Source organism: Balaenoptera borealis (genome assembly GCF_965194805.1).
Source record: "Balaenoptera borealis genome assembly, chromosome: 7".
Classification (NCBI taxonomy): domain Eukaryota; kingdom Metazoa; phylum Chordata; class Mammalia; order Artiodactyla; family Balaenopteridae; genus Balaenoptera; species Balaenoptera borealis.
The window spans coordinates 89,864,552-89,889,869 of record NC_138864.1 but is presented as its reverse complement, the minus strand read 5'-3'; the positions used below and the strand labels follow the sequence as shown (position 1 = coordinate 89,889,869).

Below are 25,318 nucleotides of genomic sequence, written 5' to 3'. Positions count from 1 at the left end.
CTTTCATTTAAAAAAAGTAATGTGGAGAATACAACACTCTATAATCTGCATTAATACCTTAGAGAAACTCAAATCACACAATGTACCAGTATATAAGTCTCACTGAGGAGTATTTCTTATTTATACTTGTAATTTCTGGATGAAGTCTCCTTCCATTTACTAGACCAGTACTTATCAAAGTATGCTCCTGGCACCCGTCTCAAGATCACCTGGAGTGTTCATTAAGAACACAAATTCCAGGGTTTTACTCTTAGAGTCATAATCTCTAGGGAATTTTTTAACCAAGCTTCCCAAGTGATCTTAATATATGCTAAAATTTGAGAACCTCTGTACTAGACACTGTAAACCCTGGGAGTGAACATTCACAAGTCTCATTCAGAACCTAGCATGCTGCCTGACCCTGGTAGGTAGTCATTGTTTCTGTCAATGATGTATGAATAAATGAACAGTTGATGAATCTGTATGGGGATTCACAAAGTCTAAGGCAGTGACTCTCTCTGCTCTTGTGATCTGCTCAGCACTTTTTTTTTTTTTTTTTCTGGCTCAGCACTTCTGACAGGGGTTCAGATGCCACAGGTAGAGTTGGGAGATTGAGCAAAAAACAACAAAAAACAGAATACCCACGCAGTTAAATCTGAGTTTCAAAAAACCAACAAATAATTTTCAATATAAGTATTTCCCATGCAATACTTGGCAACTCTAGCCTTAGACTACATAGCCCTAGACTGACCCAGTGTCTTCCCTTGGTCGATGTCCCCTCCCAACCACAAAAGGAACACACAGGTACCTTGTACAGAGGATCTCCATATAGAAGCCAGAATGCCTTCCTGTATACCTCCAGGAGAGCTGTCAGCTTTACCCCTGAGGAGCAGGGTGAGAGTTTTCCTCCCAGTCTCACTGCCACTGCCTGGACAAGGCCTTATCCAAGGGTGAGGCTCTTGTTTCTCTGATCCTCTGATAGCTCATCTATTAAAAAAGAAGTGAAAATGTTCCCTCATACAAGTTGTTATGCTGATAAAGTGAAGTAACATGTGTAAAGCTTAACAACGGTGTTTATTTTCTCACCTTCACTCTCTTCAGAGCTGTATCACCTTCACTTCAACATTAACAGAGTACTATCACCATTATCAACTCATATACACACGTGCACACATGCACAAGCAAGTGTGCATATGCCCTCCTTTTCACACACACATACACATGAGCATGCACACACATTTTTTTGGAGTTCTACTTATGCTCCAGGTAGGAGATTGGCACAATATAGCACGAGGGTCAAGAAAGAGAGGACTCTGAATCCACGCATTCAGATTCCATCTTTGCCATATATGTTTTCTGTGTGACTTTGGCTAGTTATCTAACCTCTTCAAACTTGAGTTTTTTCATTCGTAATACGGAAATAATAATGCCTGATTTACAGGGTTGTTGTAAAGATCAAGTACATTCATACAAGCAACCACTTAGAACAGTGCCTGTACATGGTGAGCTTCAATAAGTATTAGCTCTTAGATATTGTTATTTTATTATCATCATCATCACTGCATCCAACCCCGATATGTTCTTAACACTCAGTGACCTCACAGGACCAACAATTACTTCCCCAAGTAATCCCTCTGACTTAGGACTAGAAAGACCCCCAAATGCCCATGGTTTATTCTCATCAGGAGCTGGGAAAATAGTTAAGTTATACTTCAGTAAACTGACTTCCATCCTCTGGAAATTTCTAAAGCATTCATGCTATTGAGACCTTTTTTTTTTGAATTTTTGAATTTTATTTATTTTTTTTTACAGCAGGTTCTTATCAGTTATCTATTTTATACATATTAGTGTATATATGTCAATCCCAATCTCCCAATTCATCCTACCACCACCACCCCCCCACCACTTTCCCCCCCTTGGTGTCTATACATTTGAGACAATTTTTTAATTGACCTAAATAACCACAAATAGAGAAATAGCTTAGAGTTCTTGTGATTCTAAATTTATTTTGGTAACTAGTTGTTTGGTTGAAAAAGCTTGTCCTTAGAAATTGTCTAAAGATCAAAATATGTAACCCATTACATTTTAAACATCTAAACACAGAAGATCATAACATGTCCATACTTAGAAAATTGTGACTCTCGCTGTCATTACTAATCAAAAATTTTGTAAGAAATATGTCTGACTCTTCCTCATTGCCCAACACTATCTCACCCAATGCCTTTTAGTTAGAATATTAACATGATAGGCATTTATTTACACATTGATCCGTCTATTTAATAGGTATTCATCGACTGCCTCTATGTGTGAGGTGCTTTGCTATATCAGTGAACAAAACAAATAACCCTGCTCTCATGGAGCTTACATTCTATGGGAGAAAGGGGGAAAAAAGGAAAATATATAGTATGTCATTTGGTGAAAAATTTGTGGGGAAAAAATTAAGCAAGGATGGGGCTAGGAAGTGCAGTGAGTGCTGTACTTTTTACTTAGAGTTGTCTGGGAAGACCTCACTAATATTTGTACAGAAACCAAGGAGAGGTAATGGAATGAGTTCTACAGATACCTAGGCAGAAGGGACAGCAATGCAAAGACTTTGAGGCAGGACAACACCTGATGTGCTTGGTTAAGATAAACAGACCAGTGTGGCTGAAGTGGAGAGAACATGGGAGGGGGTAGTAAATGGTGTCAGAGAGAAGCAAGATGATGAAGGGCATTGTAAGCCATTATATGGACTTTTGCATTTACTCAACTGAAATGGAACACCATTGGAGGATTGTGAGCAGAGGAATACGAGATCTGGTTTATCTTTTAGAAGGTTCATATTGCCTGCTGTATGGAGAATGACAGTGATGGGGCAGGTATCATGAAAGTCAGGGGACCTATTAGCGGTAATTGCAATTATCCAGGAGAGAGATGATGGCGGCTAGGATGATAGCAATGAAGGTGGTGAGAGCTGGTTGGATTCTGGATATATTTTGAAGGTACAAAAGAACATGGTTTGTGCCTTCCAAAAATCTAAGCATGCCCATCAGAAGAGTAACCCAAACAAATGGAGATGTATTAGAACTTTCTTTAAAAAATTTAAATTTTGAATCAACAATGATGTTCAAAGGTACGGAGTTGAGAAGCTGCCTCTGGGGTAATGGAAGAGAGATTAGAAAGACAGAAAATGATATGGAGAAAGAGGAAAACATTCTAGGTTTCTGAGGAGGTAAAACGAAAAGAGTAGATAAGAAAAAGTGTAGAATTTACCGTTAAATACATCATCCACCTTGACTATTCTCAAATTAAGCCTGAAAAATACTGCATATCTTTGAGTACCTTGTGAGAACAAAATACTAGTTTATGTGTATTATCTCAAGCTGTATTTACAAAAGTAAAATGGTCCCTTTTCCCTTAGCAAAGGTGAAATTCTTTGTAGAATGGAGTACCCAGCTCTGGATCAGTGCTGTAAATCAGCAGACCAGGTGTGCTTCCTGAGAAACCCCACAGGTGAACAACCACCACTCTCCTCATGTCTGCTGCAATCCCTTGAATGTTCAAGAAACCTAAGTTATCTATGAATTTAGCCTTATCTGGTAACACCTTGACTCAAACATAATGCTCTCCAAGAACCAAAAAAACCACAAACCTGTATAGGAAATGGATTTAGAAGTGAAAGGCAAAAGGTCCAGAAGAACCCAAAACAAGGCTTGAGAAGACAGATAGGCAGAGAGCAAAGATTAGGTTCAGGGACTTTTAAATTTCCTCAGAGTAGATGTTCTCTGGGTCAAAAATCATGAAAGGTTCAGAGAAACACAAAGCTAATTAAAGGCTTAGAAACTGAGTTTTAAAATATTGTAAGAATACTGAAAAAAATTAACCTGAAGAAAAGGTAACAAATATTTGATAGGAATAGGCTTTTCAAATAAACATACCAAAATTTGGATTCACTACTAACACCATGTCCACTGAGAATTCATCAGACAAAAGTTACAACCCAAGCAAAGCTGGCATCACCTTGCCTGAGTTTAACTGAGGTGTTAAACACTCTGTGTCCCAGAGTGACAATTCCAAAAGTCTCTGCAGGCAATATAAATAGTTATGGGCAAATTCATGTAATCATGATGGTACCCTCATGGTGGCTATCCCACTGACTTCTGATACAGAACTGCTCTCTGTATCAGGTGTGGTGGGTGGGGCATTCTATGAACTCATCTGGAAGGGAATGCACTGACAGCCAATCAAAATTTTTATTAAAGGGGACTTCCTTGGCGGTCCAGTGGTAAAGACTGTGCTTCCACTGCGGGGGCACAGGTTCGATCTCTGGCTGGGGAACTAAGATCCTGCATGCCACACCACGCAGACAAAAAAAAAAAAACAAAAAAAACAGAAACAATTCTTATTAAAAAAAAATTATCTTCAAAAGTGGAAAAAATTTGGCTAAAAATAGTTATTAAAAGCAATCAACTCAAACTACCAAAAAATACTGATTTGTCTTGAATGTCTATTTATATTAACATGAATGAAGGAGTATCCTACAGGGAAGGCCATGCCTGCCACGGGACCTATCATGGAAATAGACTGAGTTTCTCTATAAAAATTCACTTGTGACAAAGACTGTGATAGCTCTCGAAAATGTGTGTAATTATATTTTGTCGGTTTCTTAACTTCTACTAAGTATTTTGCTGTTAGTATGCTCATATGCTCTTATTATTTAGTGTAATAAATCTTCATTCTATTGATATGTTTCTATTCTTTGTATTGTTATAAATATATTTATGGGCAAGGGTGTTATGAATTCATTTGATGATATATGTAACAGGGTTAATTAACACAATTTCAGTCACAATGTAAAAACATGAAATGAAAGTATTAAAAATCATTGTAGTAATAACAATTACATTTTTTCAGTCCTTAGATGTGTCACACATTTTACACATACTCTTTATCTCATGACAACCTCGCTGATATGTACCATCATCCTCATTTTTCATATAGGAAATCTTATTCACATAAATTTAATTTCTGGAAGGAAACAGGGCCAGGAAGTAATAATGCTGATATTCGAAAGGATATCGATTTGAGTTCAAAACTGCTGGGCTTTCTACTATACCACATCATGTTTTTAGTAGCATTTATTCAGTTTACTTGTTAAATTTGTGCTTAAATCATTTTTGTTTAGTTGATGACATTTAAGAATATTAAAAACTGAAAATTTAGTTTCTTTTATTGCTATTTTAATTTATTCTTACAAAATCAATGTGTATGGCCAGCATTTTAAAATGATACTTTGGAACTTCTACGTCTATGGCGTTTCACTACAAATACCATTTTAAAAGCTGTTAGAATTTGAGTATAACGGCTGTATCGGTTGTGAATTCTATTCTACAAAATAAATGAACATAGGGTTCGTTTTGCAGTGAGACTTGAAAGAATGAGAATTAAGAACATCAGCTCCAACCAAAAACCATGACTTGCCAGGCTTTTAGAGAAGACTGCTTGGGTAGCCAAAGCAGGAAGATCACTTACGCAAGGGAGGTCATGGAGGACAACAGTGCTACTCAAAATCTGACCTCCTAGTGTTACCTATGGACATTCCTAGAGTCAATTTAAGCTTATGAAAATATCAGAATTGATTTAACATCCAAAAACACACGTTAACTTCTTGTTGCATACAGTAAAACCTCTATCAAACAAAATATTTCTCTTTGAAGATTAGGCTGCAAATTCCCCTCCCTCTGAAAACAAATAAAGCAAAACAAACACAATAAACTTCAGAGAGGATGGTTTACTTCTGAATTACTTACATTAATCAAGCCATATAGACCTCATGCTGAGGGCAATTTTTAGCCAAAACCCTAGGGTTATCTACCAGGCTACCACTGTATTGATTCAGCCTTTCTGCTGTAATGAGTAGAGTGAGAAATTCTGTATGTGAGCTAAGCTGTTTAGGAATCAAAAGGCTTTCCTTATGAATCTTACTACCATTTTGCTGGGACTCTTACCCATATACTCTCCAGCTGTTCAGGGAGACACAAATGGGCCACTAGGAATATTGTCAGTTACAATGAGGGAGAAAAAGGCAGGAACTGGTTTGTCTTGCTTGTTCCTGAAAGCCTTAATTTCAGTGGTGATCAGTATGTGTTTTTTAAAAAAAAGTATTTTTTAATATGCCTAAAGCATTATATTTATACTCAACTTCTTAAGTTGGTTTTAAAAACAAAACAAAACAAAACAAAGCACTCAAGAAAAATATGAATGCAGCAACACTCCTCTTAAAAAAGAACACTTTCATTTCATGGTTGATTCTTTTCTGTCGCAAAGACAATAAAATACATGACAATGCTTCTGTCTTTTCCTCTTCTACGCTAAGCACACAGACATATCCATTCAGACACTTTATAAACCACACTTGTGAATACTGACCAACCACAAAATCAAAACCTATAAAGGCTACATCTGATCAGAATATTTTTGTTGCAATTATCTCCTCAGCAAACAGAAATGTGACTTAAAGTACCTCCTGAAAAAATATTGGCTATTATAACTGAGGTACTCCTAGTTAATTTTAGGTTAGATACTACTTTTCCAGGATTCAGATGATGTCATCAGGATCTGGTTTCTCTGAGTTGAGAAGTATACAGTATTTTAAATCAAGCCAGGATTCTATGCCCAACTCTATTGTATCTTGGAAATATTAAGGAAATCATAAGTTCTGTGAATTTCAATTTGCTTATTTAAAAAAGGGAATAATAATAGCCCTTTGAAGTAGGATCAAATGAGAGTGTAGAGGAAAGTGCTGCTGCTAAAACTCTAAGGTATCATACAATCATTAGCGAGAAAAGCAAATGACTTTCCTCCTAATAGAGTGTATCAAAGAAATTCCAGTTTGGGGAGTTAAGAGAGTTCGTAAAGGAGATGAAAGTGGGGAAGTAGGGAGAAATGTTTAGAAGAGTAGTTAAGGAGCATGCCAGTAAAGGAGAGAAAACACTAGGAATTTGGAGCATAGCATGGCAAGGGACGTGGGAACACCAGAAAGAGCCATCATGGGAGAGCTTACAGTATGTCCTTCCCTTTGTATAGCTGCTTGTCATGAACTAAACTATTTAGTGATGGTATAGTTAACACGACCATCTCAACAAGCAGCTGCTAAAACATTCTCTGAAACACAAAGGCCCTTTTCTATAGTCTAAGCCTTGGACAACAGCTCTCTTTTCAGTCAACAAAGGAAATCAATTGAAGTCAAAATGTCTACTTTCGTATAAAGTAGAAAATAGCATCCTAGAACTAGCACCTAGCTGGCAAGGAAAGAAATAAGGTGCTTGCAGATTTGTATTCCTTCATTCTTTGAGTAAATGGGTATTGAAAACTAGCTAGTATGTGGTTAGCAATGAGCATATAAAGATAAATAAAACATTGGTATTCTTCCCTCAAGCCCAAGACTTTAATCATGAAAAAACATCAGACAAACCCAAATTGAGGGATAGTCTACACAAAATAATTGAGCAGTACCTCTTAAAACTGTCAAGGTTATTTAAAACAAAACAAAACAAAACAAAAAGACTGAGAAACTGTCACATCTCAGGGATAACTAAGGAAACACCATATAACTAAATGCAATGTGGTATCCTAGAAAAAAGGGTGGTAGTGTAAAACCTAGGGAAATCCAAATAAAGACTACAGTTTAGTTAATAGTAATGTACCTGTGTTCATTTCTTAGTTTTGACAAATATGTCATGGTAATTTAAGACATGAATATTAGAGGAAACTGGGTGAGGAGTTGAATTGGTTTCCTAGGGCTGCCATAACAAATTACTCTTATAAGGACACTTGTTGTTGGATTTAGGGCCCACCTACATCCAGGATGGTCTCTCAAGATCCGTAACTTATTTATATCTGCAAAGATCTTATTTCCAAGTAAGGCCCCATTCATTCAAGACTAGGACCTGGATATACTTTTGAGGCTACTATGCAACCCACTACAGGGGTATATGGGAAATCTCTCTGCAGTCTTTGCAACTTTTCTGTAAATATAAAATTATTCCAGCATAAAAGGTTTATTCACAAAGGGGAGGGGGCAGTGGTTAAGTGGAATCAGTATAATGGAGGTGAAATCTTACATACTAAAAAAATACTTCCTCAGAGACAAAAGGAAAGATGGGAAGAAGAGGATTGAAAACATGTTTATAGGCATTTAGGCAAGATGTTAAGATTGTTCATGGCAGAAGAATCCCATTCCCTCTAAATATGAGGTAGGAGCTTTATAAGTAAAAAGAGGGGAGAGACAGAGAGTGAACAAGTTTGGAGATAGATAGTAAGGCCTCTGAAGAGAGCTATGCAGTTTCCAAAAGTAGAAAAGAGTGATGCTCAGAACCAGAGCACTAAGCAGTCCTGGGATCCAGATGAAGTCATAAACCATGACTAAGCAAAGGTGTCAGGCCAGTTGGTTCATTTGCTCTAGCAGCCCTCAGCAGTTTGGGCACAGTAGCCGATAAAGAGGGTGGACTGATTGATCCACAGAGGGCACTGGCCAATGGGTACAGTGACAGGTATGTTGGTGAGGAACAAACTGAAATATTTGACCTTGAGATCCAGGCTAAGTGGGAAAGGGAGTAAAGACTGTTAGAATCTTTTTCCCAATGTTTTCTTCTAGGAGTTTTACAGTTTCAGGTCTTATTTTTAAATCTCTGATCCATTTCAAGTTAATTTTTGTGAATGGTATAAGGTAGGGGTTCAGTTTCATTCTTCTGCATGTGGGCATCCAACTTTCCCAACACCATATGTTAAAGAGACTATCCTTTACCCATTGTGTGTTTTGGACACCCTTTCAAAAATTATGTGAGGGTTTCTATCTAGGCTTTCGATTCTGTTCTACTGATCTATGTGCCTGTTTTTATGCCAGTACCATACTGTTCTGAGGAAAATCTGAAAGTGGTAGAGCAGTTCTTTTTAAACTGGTATGTGCATATGAAGCACCTGGGGACCTTGTTAAATTGTGCAGTAAATTTGGGGAGGGGCTCCCAAGTGAAGCCAATGCCACTGCTGTTCTACCAAACTCATTATGAGTAGCCAGAGAACCTAGAGATCTTGAGGATGTCAAAATGCAGATATGAAAGGCACAGAACTGTGGCAAGAAACAAAGCTGTGGGAATTCAAGGATTCAGTTTTCTGAAATAGATTAGTGTTAGAGGATGACGGGGCCCAGGGAGTTGTCCTGGGCATGAGTGGTGGAAATCAAGTGGCAGTAAATGTTGTTTGAAGAGTGTTTGGAGTGTTTGGTGGGTCCTCCCTATAGACATTTAAGTCACATAGAATGAGGACAGTTTGAGTCCAGAGGAACACTGACAGCCAAGTATTAAATTCTTTAATGCCTTTGAAGAGGAAAGACCTAGAGACTACTGAAAGGCGATATAACCCAGGGAATGTGAAGGGCAGATAGGTTTCTGTTCACGTTTTGGAAGTAAAACTCTGGAAAATACTGACCCTAGTTTCTGAGACACAGGGAAGTGAAAGAATGAGCAGTCCCAATCAAAGTTTTGGAGGGAAACTTTTCAAATAAGCTTCACTAACGACCCAGACTTACTAATAAATTCCAGTTAAATAAGAAGATGGTAGACAAAATCAATGAAAAGGCTCAAGGTTATCAGGAAAACTGAGGGTGCAGTGTATAGAATTTGGAGGGAGGTCAATGGGGGAAGGTAGGGGTGAGATGGAGAGAAAGAGAAGAAACCTTGTCTTGTGGCACTTGCCCTTCTGATGAGGACTTGGGAAAGTCAGGATGAGAGAGGTAGAGTCAAGAGCTAGATAGGAGGGCCGTAAATAAAGTCAATATATTCTCAGGGCTCAGGAGAAATCGCTGATAAAAAAACTACTTCTCTCCAAAACACACAATTCCTAGTTCTGCACTTTATGTAAACAAGAAACAGTAAGAGTGCTTCTCTGACAATCTTTCAATTCTAAGGAAGATAGTATCTGTTCAGCAGCAATGGATTGAGGACTTTACAGGAGTATGATTATCAGATTTACTTTAAATTCTGAAATATAAAAAGGTGGCTTTTTTACCTCCTACTGTTGATTCTCATGGAAATCATGCTTATCATAGGTTTTGGGAAATGTAGCTCGGAGGCCCTGTGGTGATTGACAGGAGTGCCAACGGTGGATGTAATCCAGAATGGCGGATTAGAGATGAGACCTTTAAAGCTGTCCTGCATTCTAATTAGCTGATAGTCATGAAAGATGTAAGCTTCAGACATTGACACTGTCACTTCAGGCAAGGACAAAAGTCATCTAATTTATATTAATATGAGAAAAGTTTAAATCTGTCCATTTAATATGGGAGAGTTTAGGCAAACTTTCATTAGCTTCTTGGGTGGATAAATGAAAGTCTGAAAGATTGTAAAAGCCATATCATTTATTCTATAAATTAACAAAGACTGAAAATCACCTCACGGTAAATCACCCTTTTTATCAGCAAAAATATCTCTGTACTGGAGCAAACATGAGAATATTTTATTATCATCTTTAAAATCTTGTTATTTTTAAAGCCATTTACATTTTGTCTATTCCATAAATTAACATTAGGAGAAAATACTTCAGTGAGGAGTTGTGAAATCTGGAGATAATATGGAAAATATTTGTATCCTTAAATATACTTAAAAATACATACTTGTTTTTAGAATTTTATTCTCCCTAAGTCTTTGGGTTAAAGTTTATAGTTTTAAACTCTTCAATCTAGTCCCCTTTAACTTTATTATACTCTTGCCTACAGTGATTTAAAGACGTAAGATCAAGACTTAGATTTAATTATTAAGATAATTCTTATAGTCTGTTTTCTTTTTAAATTGCAGTGCTTTCACCCTGTTTATGGGTTAGAGTACAGAAGGCTTCTACAGAATTAAGGATACATTTACATTCTATAGAATTTCAGTGATAGGTCTGGGAAAAAGGCAAATCAACAATTGCTATACCTGTTGAAAAGGACTAAGTCACAACTTGTTTGCTAACCAGCAATATGTCCAGAGCTTGGACTTGTTTACTTAAAGCAGATGTTGACCTTACTGCGTCCCAGAAAGTGTACCAAGTATTTTTTTTACAAAGTACATAACACGATTCTTATTGTTAAGGAGTCTACAGCTTAACTGAAGAACAGAGCATAAAGGGATTATAAAGATAATCATCAAAGCAGCATATGATTAAATGTCGACACTAATATCATTTCCTTTACTAAACATTTAGACTAGGTTTTCTTAAAATAGCTTATCTCTAGAATATTACTAAATACTTTGCCATTTAGAAAATCCCAATTCATTCTAGAGTAAGTTCTTTAGGCTTACTACTGTTTTGTCAATGTCTTAGTCTTGAGTCATTTCTTTTGGTGTCTGGCACATAATAGGGACACAACAAATGACTGAATGAATGGATGAGTGACTAAATCAAAGAATATTGAGAGAAAATGCAAAATATATAACATTTCTCAGATGTTTCTTCTTTATCTGAAAACATGAGACAATTTTGTTTAAATATACATTAAGTTAAATCCAAGTTTTCATCACTGTTTCTCAAAACAAAGTCAGGCATTAAGTCCAACTAAAGTATCTTGGAAAATTTCCTTCAGAAGCAGTAACATTTGCTCCATCTATCGATATTATTTGTTCTACCTAAACAAATATCTATAGAGTGATGTGAGAATGATTTTTCTCAGTAATGTCATCTTGGATGTATGCCTTCCTCACATTTATCATTTATTATCTAATTTTTTACAGTAACTATTTTCAAGAAACCTGAAGCACACTTGTAGTCTCCTACATCAATTGATGAGTGACATTAGTCCCTAATATTTCCCTCCTCTGGGCCAAGCTTGCTCTTTAATCTCCCCTTGTTCTCGAAGGATGTTGCTCTCTTCCTTGACAATCTCCTTCAACTAATAATGCCATGTTCTGAGTCAATCCTCACTATAAAGATCTGTTTCTCTTAATGTTATTTCTGATAATTTAGGATTATCTTTAAAACTTTTTTTCACTTTAACATGGCTTTTAATACTCTTGATATTGTAGAGTAATAGGAATAAATTATGAAAAAAATGTAATGATCCTATCTAGTAATATTTTTATTGCTGTTTTTCTCCCATCCACTTGTCCCCACTTTAAAGCCTGGGTAACTATGCCATCTCTTTCTATGCCTGCTAGAAGGCAGCTACAAAAGTAAATTCTAAGGAAAAACTGAGAAAAGTGGTAACAAAAGGCATAATAGATATTAATAAGCCTGAAAAATATTCAACCAACAGCCTATTATTATTCTTTACATCAAAAGAAAACACAGGAACTAAGCCATAGAAGCGAAAATGAAGGGAAGAAAATAATAATATAACAGAACTTGGAAATTAGATGAAACATCAGAAGGCTGAAAGGGGTTCAAGGAGAGAAGTCAGAATATCCAGAAGGAAATAAAAGAAATAAGTATGACAAGAGTAATAAATGCTACAGTATGAGGCAACTGGTAGCTATACTCACACAGAATTAACATTATCTTATAATATGTTCTTTTCTTTAAAAAAGTAATTCCTTCCGGCTTCACTTTTTCAATTAAATGCATGAAGTAGTTCTAATGTGAATGAACTTAATAACTAGTTATTCATGCGGTCATTCATCAGAAATAAAACATCCTTAGTGGTCAAAGAATGCAACTGACTTCTAGAAAATGTCATTCTTTGATGACCCCAATAGATGATGCACTCCATGAGGATTTCATAAAGTTCTAGTTTCCTTCCCATTACAGGTTTCAATTATTTCATATTTTTTATCATTACTTAAGATTTCAGGCAAGATCTAAAAAAGTGAGTCATACACAAAATGTTGTCAGAAAGAATGAGAAAGATACTACACAATTTGTTATTGGTGTATTGTCTACTTCACCCCAAAAGGTACACAGAGTAAGCTCTACAAGGCAAAAACTTTCTTCTTTGATTCACTCTTGTATTTCTATTACCAGAAACAGTGCTTGGTACACAGACATTGAAAGCATGCAAATTAAAGTTGGATGCCTTCACAAAGATATTCATAAAACTGGTTCACTAATTAGGTATGTCTTTAGCAACATTTTTCATATTTCCTATTACTCATTAATCAGTATTTAAGGAATAGTGTAGTCATAAAATGAATAGTAAATTCATATAAGGAATATTATATTCAAGTATATTCACATAACATATATTAACATGGAGAAAACAATTTCTCTGAAAACTGAGAATTAGTGACAAAAATTAATTTGATAGGTTATAGATTAGAAATTTAAAAATGTGGCAAATTTGCCAATTCATAGCTCATATTATAAAGTTCACAGCTTGAAAACATGGAGAATTGCAGGGAGTTTCCTACCTAATAAGCAATGAAAAAATTTTACAGAATCAGACAAAAAATTACAATAAGTGAACTGATATTCTACAAAATAAAAATGAAAAAGACAACTTTAACAGACAAAGTAAATCTAATATACAGTATTTAATTGGGCATAATTTGAAAGCATTCCTAGATCTAGGAAACCTGCATAAAAATGAAAGGACTACCTGAAAATGGAGTACCAGTTACACAAAGGAAGGCAGTAAAGCTGCAGGACTGTGAAACAACAAGGACATGCAAAGCTCCCTTAAGAGATGTTTCAAAAGAAAACAACAGGGCTTCCCTGGTGGCGCAGTGGTTGAGAATCTGCCTGCCAATGCAGGGGACACGGGTTCGAGCCCTGGTCTGGGAAGATCCCACATGCCGCGGAGCAACTGGGCCCGTGAGCCACAACTACTGAGCCTGCGCGTCTGGAGCCTGTGCGACGCAACAAGAGAGGCCGCGATAGTGAGAGGCCCGCGCACCGCGATGAAGAGTGGCCCCCGCTTGCCACAACTAGAGAAAGCCCTCGCACAGAAACAGAAACGAAGACCCAACACAGCCAAAAATTAAAATAAATAAATAAATAATTAATTAAAAAAAAAAAAGAAAACAACAACGACAACAAAGAATGTGGGATAAAGGTCAAGTTATGGAAGAAGCCTAATGAAGAGTAGTGGATGATCAGTTCCTGTCCGCTGAGTGGACAAATGAGGGACAAATAAGTAACTGAACGCATGTATGTTTTAGCTGTTTTAAATAACTATATATATAACAAAAAACTTGTTTTGCTCTACAGAAATGGTTCTCAAAGTGAGATAGTATAAGAAGTGCAAGGTCCAAGAAATCCACAAGTTTGGGTGATTTTCTCTGAGAAGATAGTTTTCTAATATATCCACATCTATAAAGTTTGTCCATGATAAGAAATAACTATTTTCTTAAAACATGACATGAAAATTATTATTGTGATGAACAAGCAAGCTGAGGATGTGTAAAATATTTTCCACACTTCTTTTGCACTGTTAATGTAATACACAAACAACTTTGAAAAGTCACAAGGTAATGATTGGAGAAAGTTAAAATAAAATAAACTTATCATTAAATGTTAAATAAATACCCCCTTGGGGGGGAAAAAAAAGGAGGTAATAGACAAGGGCTAAGAACAGAAAAAGACAAAAAAAGAAAGAGGAAGGAAAGAAGGAAAGGGAGCAGAGGGGAGGAGAGGAGAGTGGGGGTGGGAGAGGGGAGGGAAAGAAGCCAACTAGACTACCTTAGTGTTCTCCTCAGCTTGACTAAACTTTAGATAGGTTTCTTCCTGACCTCCTTTTCTTAAAGCATTTACTTTAGAAAACTTTTCATTGTAAATTCTTTCCCTGCCCCACTGAAATGTATGTAAATCTTTTGAAAAGGCTCTTGATGGTTTTAAACGCAGGAATCTCTTTCTCAAGGGCCTGGGAGCCATCTCTTTGAAATGTAAACATCAGGGGAAATAGTGCCCCATCTTCCTGTTTCTGTGGGAAAGTAGGAGACTAACCATAGTGTGCCAAGCTTGCTCCAAGTTTTAAAACTGCCTCCTGTCACAAAGACACAAGAAAGTTTACTTTTCCTTTGGGTAAAGCCCAATTAACAAACACAGATGGCCTGTGTTCTCCCACACACCTCAGTGTTTAAAAACCCTCACACCCTTTGCTTTTAGTGGAGCTGAGCTAAGGCTGAGTTCTGGTCTCTCTCCCCTACTGCAACAGCCTTGAATAAAGTCTTCCTTCCCTGTTTAAATTTTCCACTTTTTAAAAAATGGAAAAAAAGCAAAATTTCTTGACAGAAGAGAGAAGAGAGATCAATAATTATTAGTTTTAAAACATGACAAATGAGTTTTTTCAGTTTCAGTAGACACTGAAACACTAACCCACCAAGGATGTTAAACCACCACAAAATGGATGCATCTCCAAACATGAATCATTTATCAAGAACTCAGTCAGCCACAGGGTAGGCTCAGCTAAGAGGCATTTGGGGACCAAAGAGGTGCCAGCTGATTGTGAGGAGGAAGAAACCAGGACAGAAAAGAATAGGTAGTGGATTTGAAAGCCACCAACCCAGGTGTAGCGCTGGCTACTGAAGATGACTCTTGGGCTGATGTTCAACATGCCAGTGCTAAGTAGACTCACACTTGATTCAGGCAGGCATTGCAGTCCAAGCCAACAAATGGAGTATTGCAACAGAAATTCAGAGCACATGTTGGTTGAGTTGAGCAGATTCCAAGAGTACCTTCAGTACTCAGGGGACAGAGAGCTGAGTGGATTCTTCCTATCAGAAAGACATGGCAAGGACTCAGGGAAGACCTAGCCAAAGAAACAGAAGCCAAAGACCAATCAGGTGACCTGAACAATTCCATGGGGGGAAAACTGCAACTCAGTGGACATATATGTACCCATGGCTTGCAGCAGGCATCCTTGGTATTTGATTCTGTCAACAAGACAAATTCTGCATTCCAAAGGTTAGTGGGCAGAGACTGTAAACACATCTAATAATCACGATGGTCTTAAACGCTGGGAAGTAGTGATGGGAAATGATGACTGGTCAATGAAATGGACTAAGCCTTCAGGTGGAGAGAATAGAGGTTAGCATCTGAAAAGGATGGGCAAGACTGGACAACTAAACTGTCTTCATCCTTGTTCCAAGGTGCTGGGCATTGTACTTTAAAGCTTCTTAAGAACTTTTGAAAACTCCTGTTACTTTTCTCTCCAGGGGCAAGCATAGATATTTATTTAAGGGTGTGATACACAGAACTTTTTCATCAACTCACAAAATGTGAACCTTTCCCAGAGAGCAAAACAGCATACTCCTATTGTCTTTCTTTTCTAAGTGCCAGAGGGGAATAGCTTTTAATAAATACTTTTACACTGCACTTCAGTCGAATTGCTATCATGTGAAAACAGGCCTGAGGAGAATAACACATTGCCAAATTCCCTCCAGCGAGTGCAAAATAATACTGTAGGTTCTGGCAGACAAATAAAATGGAAATCTGATTACTCTGTTTTATTCTATATGGAGATAATGTGTGAGCACATTTAAATACATAATTCAACGTATTTCTGCTATGGCCCTAGATGATGATTTAATGTCAGCCTAACACTAACCTTGTAACATGAGAGCTGCATTTAGAGCTGACAACTAAAAGAGAAAGTTGATAAAATTACACTTTATTTTATTTTCTGCAGAGCTAAGCAGACCTGTTTATTCCATTCCTAATGCCAGCTACTGCCATAAGTGTGAAGAAACTAAACCTACCCAGAGAAGGCCATACATATTAATATAGTTGAAAGACTTGTCTGCTTACCATATTGGAATAGATTCAATGAAGAAATAAAAAATAAATAAAATGTGGAGATCATTTTCATGGGTCAAATTATAGTAAGTGATTTAAAGTCCAAATAGACTTCTAATAAATTACCTTTTAATTATATGAAATCCACCATTGTATTAGGGATAAGTAAACGGCTACTTTTGAAAGAATACAGAATGGAATATTCAGTGTAGAAGATAATTTGCAAAAATGGTTAAGAGTGTAGGAGGCCACTAGTAAGATATTAAGTAGAGAATATTAATATTCTTCAGTAATATTGTGGAAGAGTTGAAATATATTACAGTGGGAAATAGTTGTAATGATAATACTTTTAAGATGATTATTTTAAAAACTGAGTTTCTTCCATTTTATGTATTTTACTTACCTCTTTGGCAACAACCATAGGGTAGCCAGAAAGTTGAGACATTGACTATTTTTAATTCTAACACTAATTTTCAGGCCACACATATAGCAGATGATGCATTATTAGGAGATGTCCAGAATGCTGTGAACATGGTAAGATGAAATGTTTCATAATGCCTATGTAAAGTTCAGGTTACATTGCAATATTCACATCTGAAAAGCAGTACCCTTGCAAAGGTCAGTTTATAACTCCTGCTTTTGTGACTTAAGGCCTAGAAGACAATTGTATCTTCTCCAACAATGGAAGGAAATAAAAAATAGAAATTTTAAGGGTTCCACATAATGTTTTATTTCCTTACTTGAATGATTTTTTGCAGAGAAATTTTTGTAAAGAAATAAATGAAATAAGAACTAATATAATGAATGATATGGGAAAAGAAACCCCAGTTTTACTAGATGCTTAGTGGGTTATGAATGACAAGGGTATATTCTCATTTATTGCCAAATTTCTGCTATCTTCTAACCACAAATAAAACAGAGGGTCAGTCTTAAAGTAAGTTATCTTTGACATAATCAACTTTTGAGTTCCAAAACACTTCTTTTGCTGATTACATTATTTCAACTGGCTTACAGTGTAGATTTTAGCAGTGTTTGTCTATATATGTTTAGTTAATAAAGTATAGCCTATCTCGTTGTTTTTTTTTTTAAATGGTATTTGAAGCAACTGTCTCCAGCTTTGTCCAGGCTGTAGGTTTTTATTTGAAGTCATTTAATTCCAACTTGTAATATATAAAAGTATCTGCCTTAATTGCTACTGTTGCTACGTCTGTGTCTACTATTCTGCTACCACTGTTTTCCATGTTGCTTCTACCTTTGCTTCTTTATAATTACACAGATTGCATTGACTTGTACAAGGGGTTTGGAAATGCCTGTGTCTACTTGGGACATTCTAGGATTATTTCATCTGCTATATTTGGTGCAGAGTGATTTGCCTCTAAGAGCAGGGTACTTCATGGTGCCCACATGGTGAGGCTACACTGATCTCTTACATTACTTTGGGTTCTCTTTTTAAGGTCAAGGCCTCTTCTCAGTCCCCTCAGACTGACAGGTATGTCCTCTAAGGGTCCTCACCAATCACACTTTATAAATGAATATCATTGTTTTCACTAGTCACTTCTACCCTTCTCCAAAGGACTCTGGCTTTATCATTCGTGATTTCAGCTGTCACCCTTTCTTGATGGCCACTCTGGCTCTAGAGAAAATCTCCACACTAAACACTCTGTACCCACCTTGTGGTCTCTTATGATCCTCAGGTCTCATTAGGGTCCCTTTAGTTTCTTACTTCTCACAATGAGGGAGACATTTTGAAATTTGGAGCCTAAAGGTGCCTAATATACAAAAACTGCTATTCACATGCAAACAGCTGCCATATTGTTCCAGAACTCTTCGCGGAGTTTTCAACCTGCTCTTCTTTTATATGGGTTTGCTCTCAGAATGAGTCTAGATGATGATGAACAATATGCCTAACCCAGTGGTTTCATTTGCCACAGCTTTGAAGATTGCCATTGTATCTCTACGTGGCATCTCTGCATTGCCTGCCATTCCCTGAAATCTGTGTACCAGCTGCGGGAGAACTGATCCAGTGGCCTGTTTAATACCACTGGAGTCTATCTGGACTCCCATGTACCCAACATCTCCAAGCGTCTAAGATTTCAAAAGAGTTAAAAATAGGCCAGTTACAATTCACAAAGTATAGCTAGCCAATAAACATAGGCCCAACATCTCTTATAAAAAGAAATGTAAATTAAAATGCTTTAACTCTCAGATTTCTTTAAAAATTAAAATATTCAATAATATTCAGTCACTTTCATTTATACTTGTTAGAAGAATTGGTGAAAACTTTTAAGAAGGCAATGTGGAAATATCTGTCTCTATAAATTTTGACAATACTGTCTTAGTTTCTTCAACTAAAAATGTAAATAATAACACTTATTTATAATATATTGCATACTTAGTGTTATACAAATATATGTATATAAGCATATGTATAAGCATATACAAAGTAACTAGCATTGTGTCTGACACAAAAAAACTCTACACAAGTGTTAGCTATCATTATTATTATTATCAACATTTAAAATAAGCAGACCTATGACTTAGCAACTTCACTTAAGGAATTTATCCCAGAAAGAGGCAGATTCTGGCCTCTTTGTAAGGCCAGAAGCTTATGCAATTTGGAAAGCGCTCTTTATGAAAAAGAGCACAGCAGTATGAATTAAAAATTAGTTACAAAAGTGAATATCTATAATGAGAAAAGAAATTAAACCAAATTACAGGAGTCTTAGAAATCAGGTCCCTTCTTTTTTTTATAAACCTTCCTTAGGAAAATTACCAGAAATGCTCATATAGAAATGCTTTCTGTTTGCATCCTGATGTCCCCTTGCACCAAAAATCCTCCACAACTCTCAGCATTCAAAGAGCCATGCAAGTGAGGACTCCTGAAGCTTCTGCTTCATTATATTCACAGGAAACCCACCTCTGCCAAGAAAAATGCTCATGTGTGTATAAGGTTATCATTAAAAGTTGTACTACTTAAAGATATGTATGTTTATACACGCTTTAAATTTTGTAGAAGTATAGATACAAATAAAAGGTTGTTTACTACAGCATAGCTTACACTAGCATACAAAGAAAAAATTAATGTCTACCAATAGGAAGCAAAGCATGATGGCTAAAAGAGTGAATTCTGAAGTCAGAGGGACTCAGGTTAAATCAAGGCTCCACTACTCATTGTTGTTTGACCTTAGGTAAGTTACTTAACCTCTCTATTCTTATGTTTCATTATCTGTGAAACAGGGATAACAAGAGTCTCTATGTTATTATGGAAAGTCAATGAATTGATATTTATAAAGTGCTTGGAACAGTGCTTGGCACATGGTAAGTGCTATTTAAATATAAAATAAATATAAATCTACTTGGAAACTAATTAAATAAGTCCATACATCCATACAATAGAATGCTATACAGAAAATTAAAAAGTAAAGATAAATTCATATTAAAATTAAATAATGATATTGAAAGCTGTTGTATAAAAAAAGGAAATTATGAAACAACAAAATTCCATGGGATATCAAGAATGGGGGGAGAGAAAGTGAGGCTTGCCTTTACACTACTTATAGGCAGGGTAGTTCAATATCATACTATTTAGAGATATTATTTGTGTTTAACTGTGGAAAAATATGTAAACAATTCATTACAGTACACTGTTCATACTCATGGAAGTTTGAAAGCAAATAGTCCCACAATTTTTTGACCTTCTTCCCATAGAGAAATGAGGTCTATTTCCTCCTCTTTGAATCTGGGCTCTGTCTCTGTTCCATCAATAGAACAGGATGAGAGTGACACTCCCCAGTTTCCAGACTTAAGTTATGAGAAACTGGCAGTTTCTACTTTCCGGTGTCTTGGGATACTCATTCTTGAACCCAGTTTCTGCTCTGAGGAAGCCGAGGCCACATGAAGAGTCCATCTACAGATGTTCTGGCTGATAGTCCAGCTGAGGCCCACACAACAACCAGCATCAACTGCTTAACGTGTGAGCTAATATGCCTCTTGTTGATATCAGTCCCAGACTTCCAGTTTGTTCAGCTGAGGTCCTAGACCTCATGGAGCAAAGATAAGCCACCAACACTTTGCTCTGTCCAAATTCCTGTCCCCAGAGGTTTTGAACATTAGAAACTGGCTCTTTGATGCCATTAAGATCTGTGCTGGTTGTTACACTATAGACAGAAAACAGGCAATAGGTAACTAGAATAATGTGTTTATATTTTTTTCTCATGATCTATTTTGTACGCTCTCAGCCAGTGACAGTATCTTCTTAGCCAACTACACTATATACTTCCAACCAGTGAGTACCCAGAGTACAAATGGAGTCAGTGAGGTCTATGGCATAAATTGGGTGAGGTCTGTATCTTCCATTATTTGCTGTGTGATGATCTATCTTGCTGCCATTTGTCTATGGATTAGCAAATAAATTAAATCCACCTTCACTGAAGGTTTGTTAGTGACAGCTCTAGACCTGCCGCAAAGGGAAAAGTTCTCACTGCTGCTTAAAATGCAAGTTTTGGGGATGCACATAGGGCTTTTGAGAGAATAGTAAAAGAAATCAAGGGAAATCTCACACAGTAATTGATAACTCATGGAAATGCTCTGACATCATGAAGGACATGTTAAACATCACTGTAACCTGGAAACGATTAGGCAACAGCTGCATGAAATCATTGGAAAGCTGAAAGAAACCTTGGCCAAAGGCATGCCCTGAGTCTAGGAAATTAAATGAACATGGAAAAGTCATTGCCTCTGCATGGTGCATAAAGTGTGCCTCCATGTGGAAGGTGCCCTACACTGTGTTTGTGTTGATTCTTTCCAGGAACCCTACCCCACTATCAAACGGTGCATGGTTCTGAGAGCACTAGCTTGTGTGTGTGTGTGTGTGTGTGTGTGTGTGTCTGTGTGTCTGTGTGTGTTTCCTCACATGCACTTCTATATGAATCAAAAATGCCTGCATGTATGTATTAGAAATTCGTAATAATGGTTAATAACTGTTCCTTTTGGAGAGTCTAGGGACAGGATTTTGGGAAGCAGATGGTCTGTGGGAAGAGTGAGGAGACTTACTTTTTAATTTCTTTTTTTTTACAAGAATGTATTGCTTATATAATTTAAATTTAAAATCAATTTTAAATAAATGAGTCTAATTAGAAGCATCGGGTTTATAACTTCACTTCTTGGTTTTCTCACAGATAACATGGCAATGTTTTTTCCTGGCAGGTTTTCCTCTACTCTCTTTTTGAAAATGGCAGTACTAGGTAGTGGGTTGTAAGTATTCATTTTCAACATGGAATGGTTATAAAATGTCACACCCTTCCACTTTTTTTTTTATTATTATTATTTAGCGCTTAAGATTTCCAGGTTCTAAAAATAAGATAAACTTCTCTCCTGCGTTTATGTACCTTGGACATGTTTTAAATATATAGTAGTTATTTATAAAGTGTGTATCTAAAGGTGGACAACAAAACTGTGTTTGCAATAATCATTTTTCTTTTCAAGCTATCTCAGAGCAATCCCAGGAAATGTTCTTTCATGATCAAAGCAAATCATCGCCTGGAAAAATGCACTATTTTCAGTTAACTCTGCTACCAGCAAGTGCCAAATGCATTTGAAGACAGAATGTTTCACACTAGAGATAGTTAAGTACAGCACTAAAAAGCAGCCATGAGATCACCAAGAGAATCGACACAGAAAACATGTGGGCAGACTGTATGTATTTATTCAGGGCAAAACCACCATCAGTGTGCAGAACTTAGCTTTATATAGCTCACAACATGCCCCAGAGAATAACCGAGACTTGAAAAAGACAGAAGGAAAATATGCATGGCTCCCAACTGTCAAAGCAGGCAGTTGGGCAACTATATTAATCATGATTTAAAAGCCTGTAACATATTCTATTTCAAAGGTATTACATTTCTTTCCCAACCCCGTGGAAAGGAATATAGTCCCTCTAAGAAAATGGGCAATTTGTACTTGAACTAACTTTAAAGCTCTGGCTAAGGACAGACATCATAATGTTTGTGTCAGTGGATAAATAATTCCTGGTTAAGAAGACCACAAACCATAGAAGAAGCCACAAATGCAGACTCATAGAGCAGCTTACGGTTAGGGAAAGCCAGTCATGACAAACACATTCTTTCTTTCGCTTCTTCCCACCTAATTTAATATCGACTTCATCATTACTAAGAAGGTGCACGCCTAACTACTGGGAGCATGAGGGAGGGAAGGGGAAACATACTTTATCTACCCTACAGTAGTTATATCCCTGCTACTAATTATGACTCAAAAAGTCACCTCTCATTTGCTATGCAGCTTGTCCCCATTACTCTGCCGCAAAGCAGTACTTTTTTGAAGTGGGATGTGGGAAGAAAATATTGAAATTCCACTTATCCTATTCTAGAAACAGAAAAGGAAATTAAGCTTTACTAATATTTACTGTTGAATGATCCTGGGTTTCCACCCTCAGTCCATATGTCAGAGAGTCACATGTGACATATGCTTCACACAGGAGATGGAGGGAAGGGCGGGACTTCCCCCCCAATTTGACATTTTCACTGGTTCCTTAGATTTCAACATATTGCAATGAATTACAGATTGTGTATGCCTAATTAGATAGATCTACAGGCTATATTTATAAGGTTTTCAACTAAACTAAATCTTCTCAACATGGTCAAAGGGCTTTTTAAAAAATCTCTGCAAAGAAACCCAGATTGAAGATAAAACTAATGATGCAAAAGTTAGAGCGGATAAAAAATAAAGTGGCAGTGGCAGAGTTAACACATCTATTCTTAACATGAATTCTTTGCCATGTTGTAAATCAAAAATAACAATGATTCAATCATATGTGGACCCATGTCAGCCCCCCCTCCAATTTTAAATTATCTAAAGGCTTCCATCTATTTTCTCTAATGATGAATTTCTTTTAATTGCACATCGTTCCTTGAGATAGTAACTAGAGATGGTTTATATATATATATATATATATATATATATATATATATATATATATATATGTGTGTGTATGTATAGATATAGCTTATAAATACATATATAAATATATATCTGGGGAGTACATGCTCAGTTTTTCTGATAGATGTGTATATTCAAAAATATTGAGGCCAGTCTTCAAAAAAACAGAACAAGGGGCAAGAAGAGTTCAGTAGAGAATAAAGGGCATGTCAATTCTTAATTTCTCATTGATTTTTTCTGAAATGCTGACTAAACTCATTTCATAAGGAGCCACTAATTTAAGCACGTACACATTAAAGGGATTGTTTTTTTTTAATTTTTTAATTTAATTTTATTTATTTTTTTATACAGCAGGTTCTTATTAGTTATCCATTTTATATATATTAGTGTATATATGTCAATCCCAATCTCCCAGTTCATCCCACCACCAGGGACTGTTTTTTTAAAGTACCTTGTTTTGCTAACTTCGGCCCACGCTCCTCCAGAGCCATTTTCCTGAAGTGATTAACTTAAGAAATGATGACACACTGGATTCCAAGAGAAAATGTTGATTCACCTAAATAAGTGAGTAATTTCCATCTTACTTAAGCAACTTAAATGCAAATGATCCATTTTATGTTTTCTTTCTGTGCCTTCTCTCTTACTGAGAAATGTGCATATTATTTCACAGTGAAAGTAGAAAAGATTCCTTAGAAATTAACATTTACCAGGGAAACCACCTGCAAGGACTGCCTCTGCTCCTTTCCCATTGTACAGCTGGAAGGGCCATCAGAAATCAGCCACTGCAGCCTCCTCATTATACAGATGGCAAAATTGGGGCATGACAAGATGTAGCTACGTCAGCAAGACTGCACAGTTCATTAGCCTACAAAGCCAGGACCAAACTCTTCCTGACTCATGGACCAATTACTCTCCAACGAAAGGAGACTAAAGCATAAACATTGTGGTATTCTTAGAAAGGAGTTTGCTCAAAAAGTTAATTCATATACAATTGCTTTTCCTAAAAGGACTACCTTCCATAGAAATAAAACATAGGAAAGGAGAGAAAGAGCATAAAAAAGAAGAAAAATTATTTTAGGACATAAAACGGCCTTGAAATGAGGTTTTAAAGTGATTGCGCAACTATTTTGACAACTAGGAGCTCATTTTCATTCTTTGTATAGAATCTCTGTTATTATATGGAAATGTTAGAAGATAAAGAAGCACATTTATGATAGTTTTAACTAGCATTAAAGAGTGTAGTGTGCTCCACTTGTATTTAACATACTCCAGAAAATTGTGCAGATTCTCTTTGACTTTGGTGATGCAGTGACCCAGTGACCTTTTTTTGGTATTATATCTTTCTCTAGTGTGAATAGTTTGTCTTCAAATGCATTTGGCACTTGTGAGCAGCTGAATTAACTAAAAACACTGCATTTTTTTCAGGAAGCGATTTGCCTTAATTACGAAAGATCTCCCAAGAGCTCCTCACCAATCTAAGGTAAGACTCTTTTTCAAAAAAATATAGTATCTTAGAGGTTCTGATTCATTGGGTCTGGGAACTAGCATTTTTAGGAAGTACCTCTGTGATTCTGATGTAGGACCATACTTTCAAAAATACTGCTTTGTAAGAACCTTTCCAAGCGCTTATTTTAGACAATTCCCTTAGAATGGGGCAAGTAGAATGTTCCCACGATGTGTTCAGTGCAATAACTGCTTGATATTG

At 36.5% G+C, this 25,318-nt stretch overlaps 1 protein-coding gene and 1 long non-coding RNA gene across 7 annotated transcripts in view; one reads left to right on the top strand and one right to left on the bottom strand.

Moving 5' to 3' along the window:
• LOC309632498 (uncharacterized protein) overlaps positions 1-25,318 on the bottom strand; it is a 615,011-nt gene that overhangs the window by 514,177 nt on the left and 75,516 nt on the right. For all 6 annotated transcript variants that reach the window (XR_014246932.1, XR_014246933.1, XR_014246934.1 and 3 more), the window contains one exon: positions 788-966. The gene's annotated coding sequence lies outside the window, so the exon portion shown is untranslated. The remainder of the gene's footprint in view (positions 1-787; positions 967-25,318) is intronic.
• The window catches only part of LOC309632550, a 385,961-nt gene that overhangs the window by 311,368 nt on the left and 49,275 nt on the right, over positions 1-25,318 (top strand). The window lies entirely within an intron of this gene.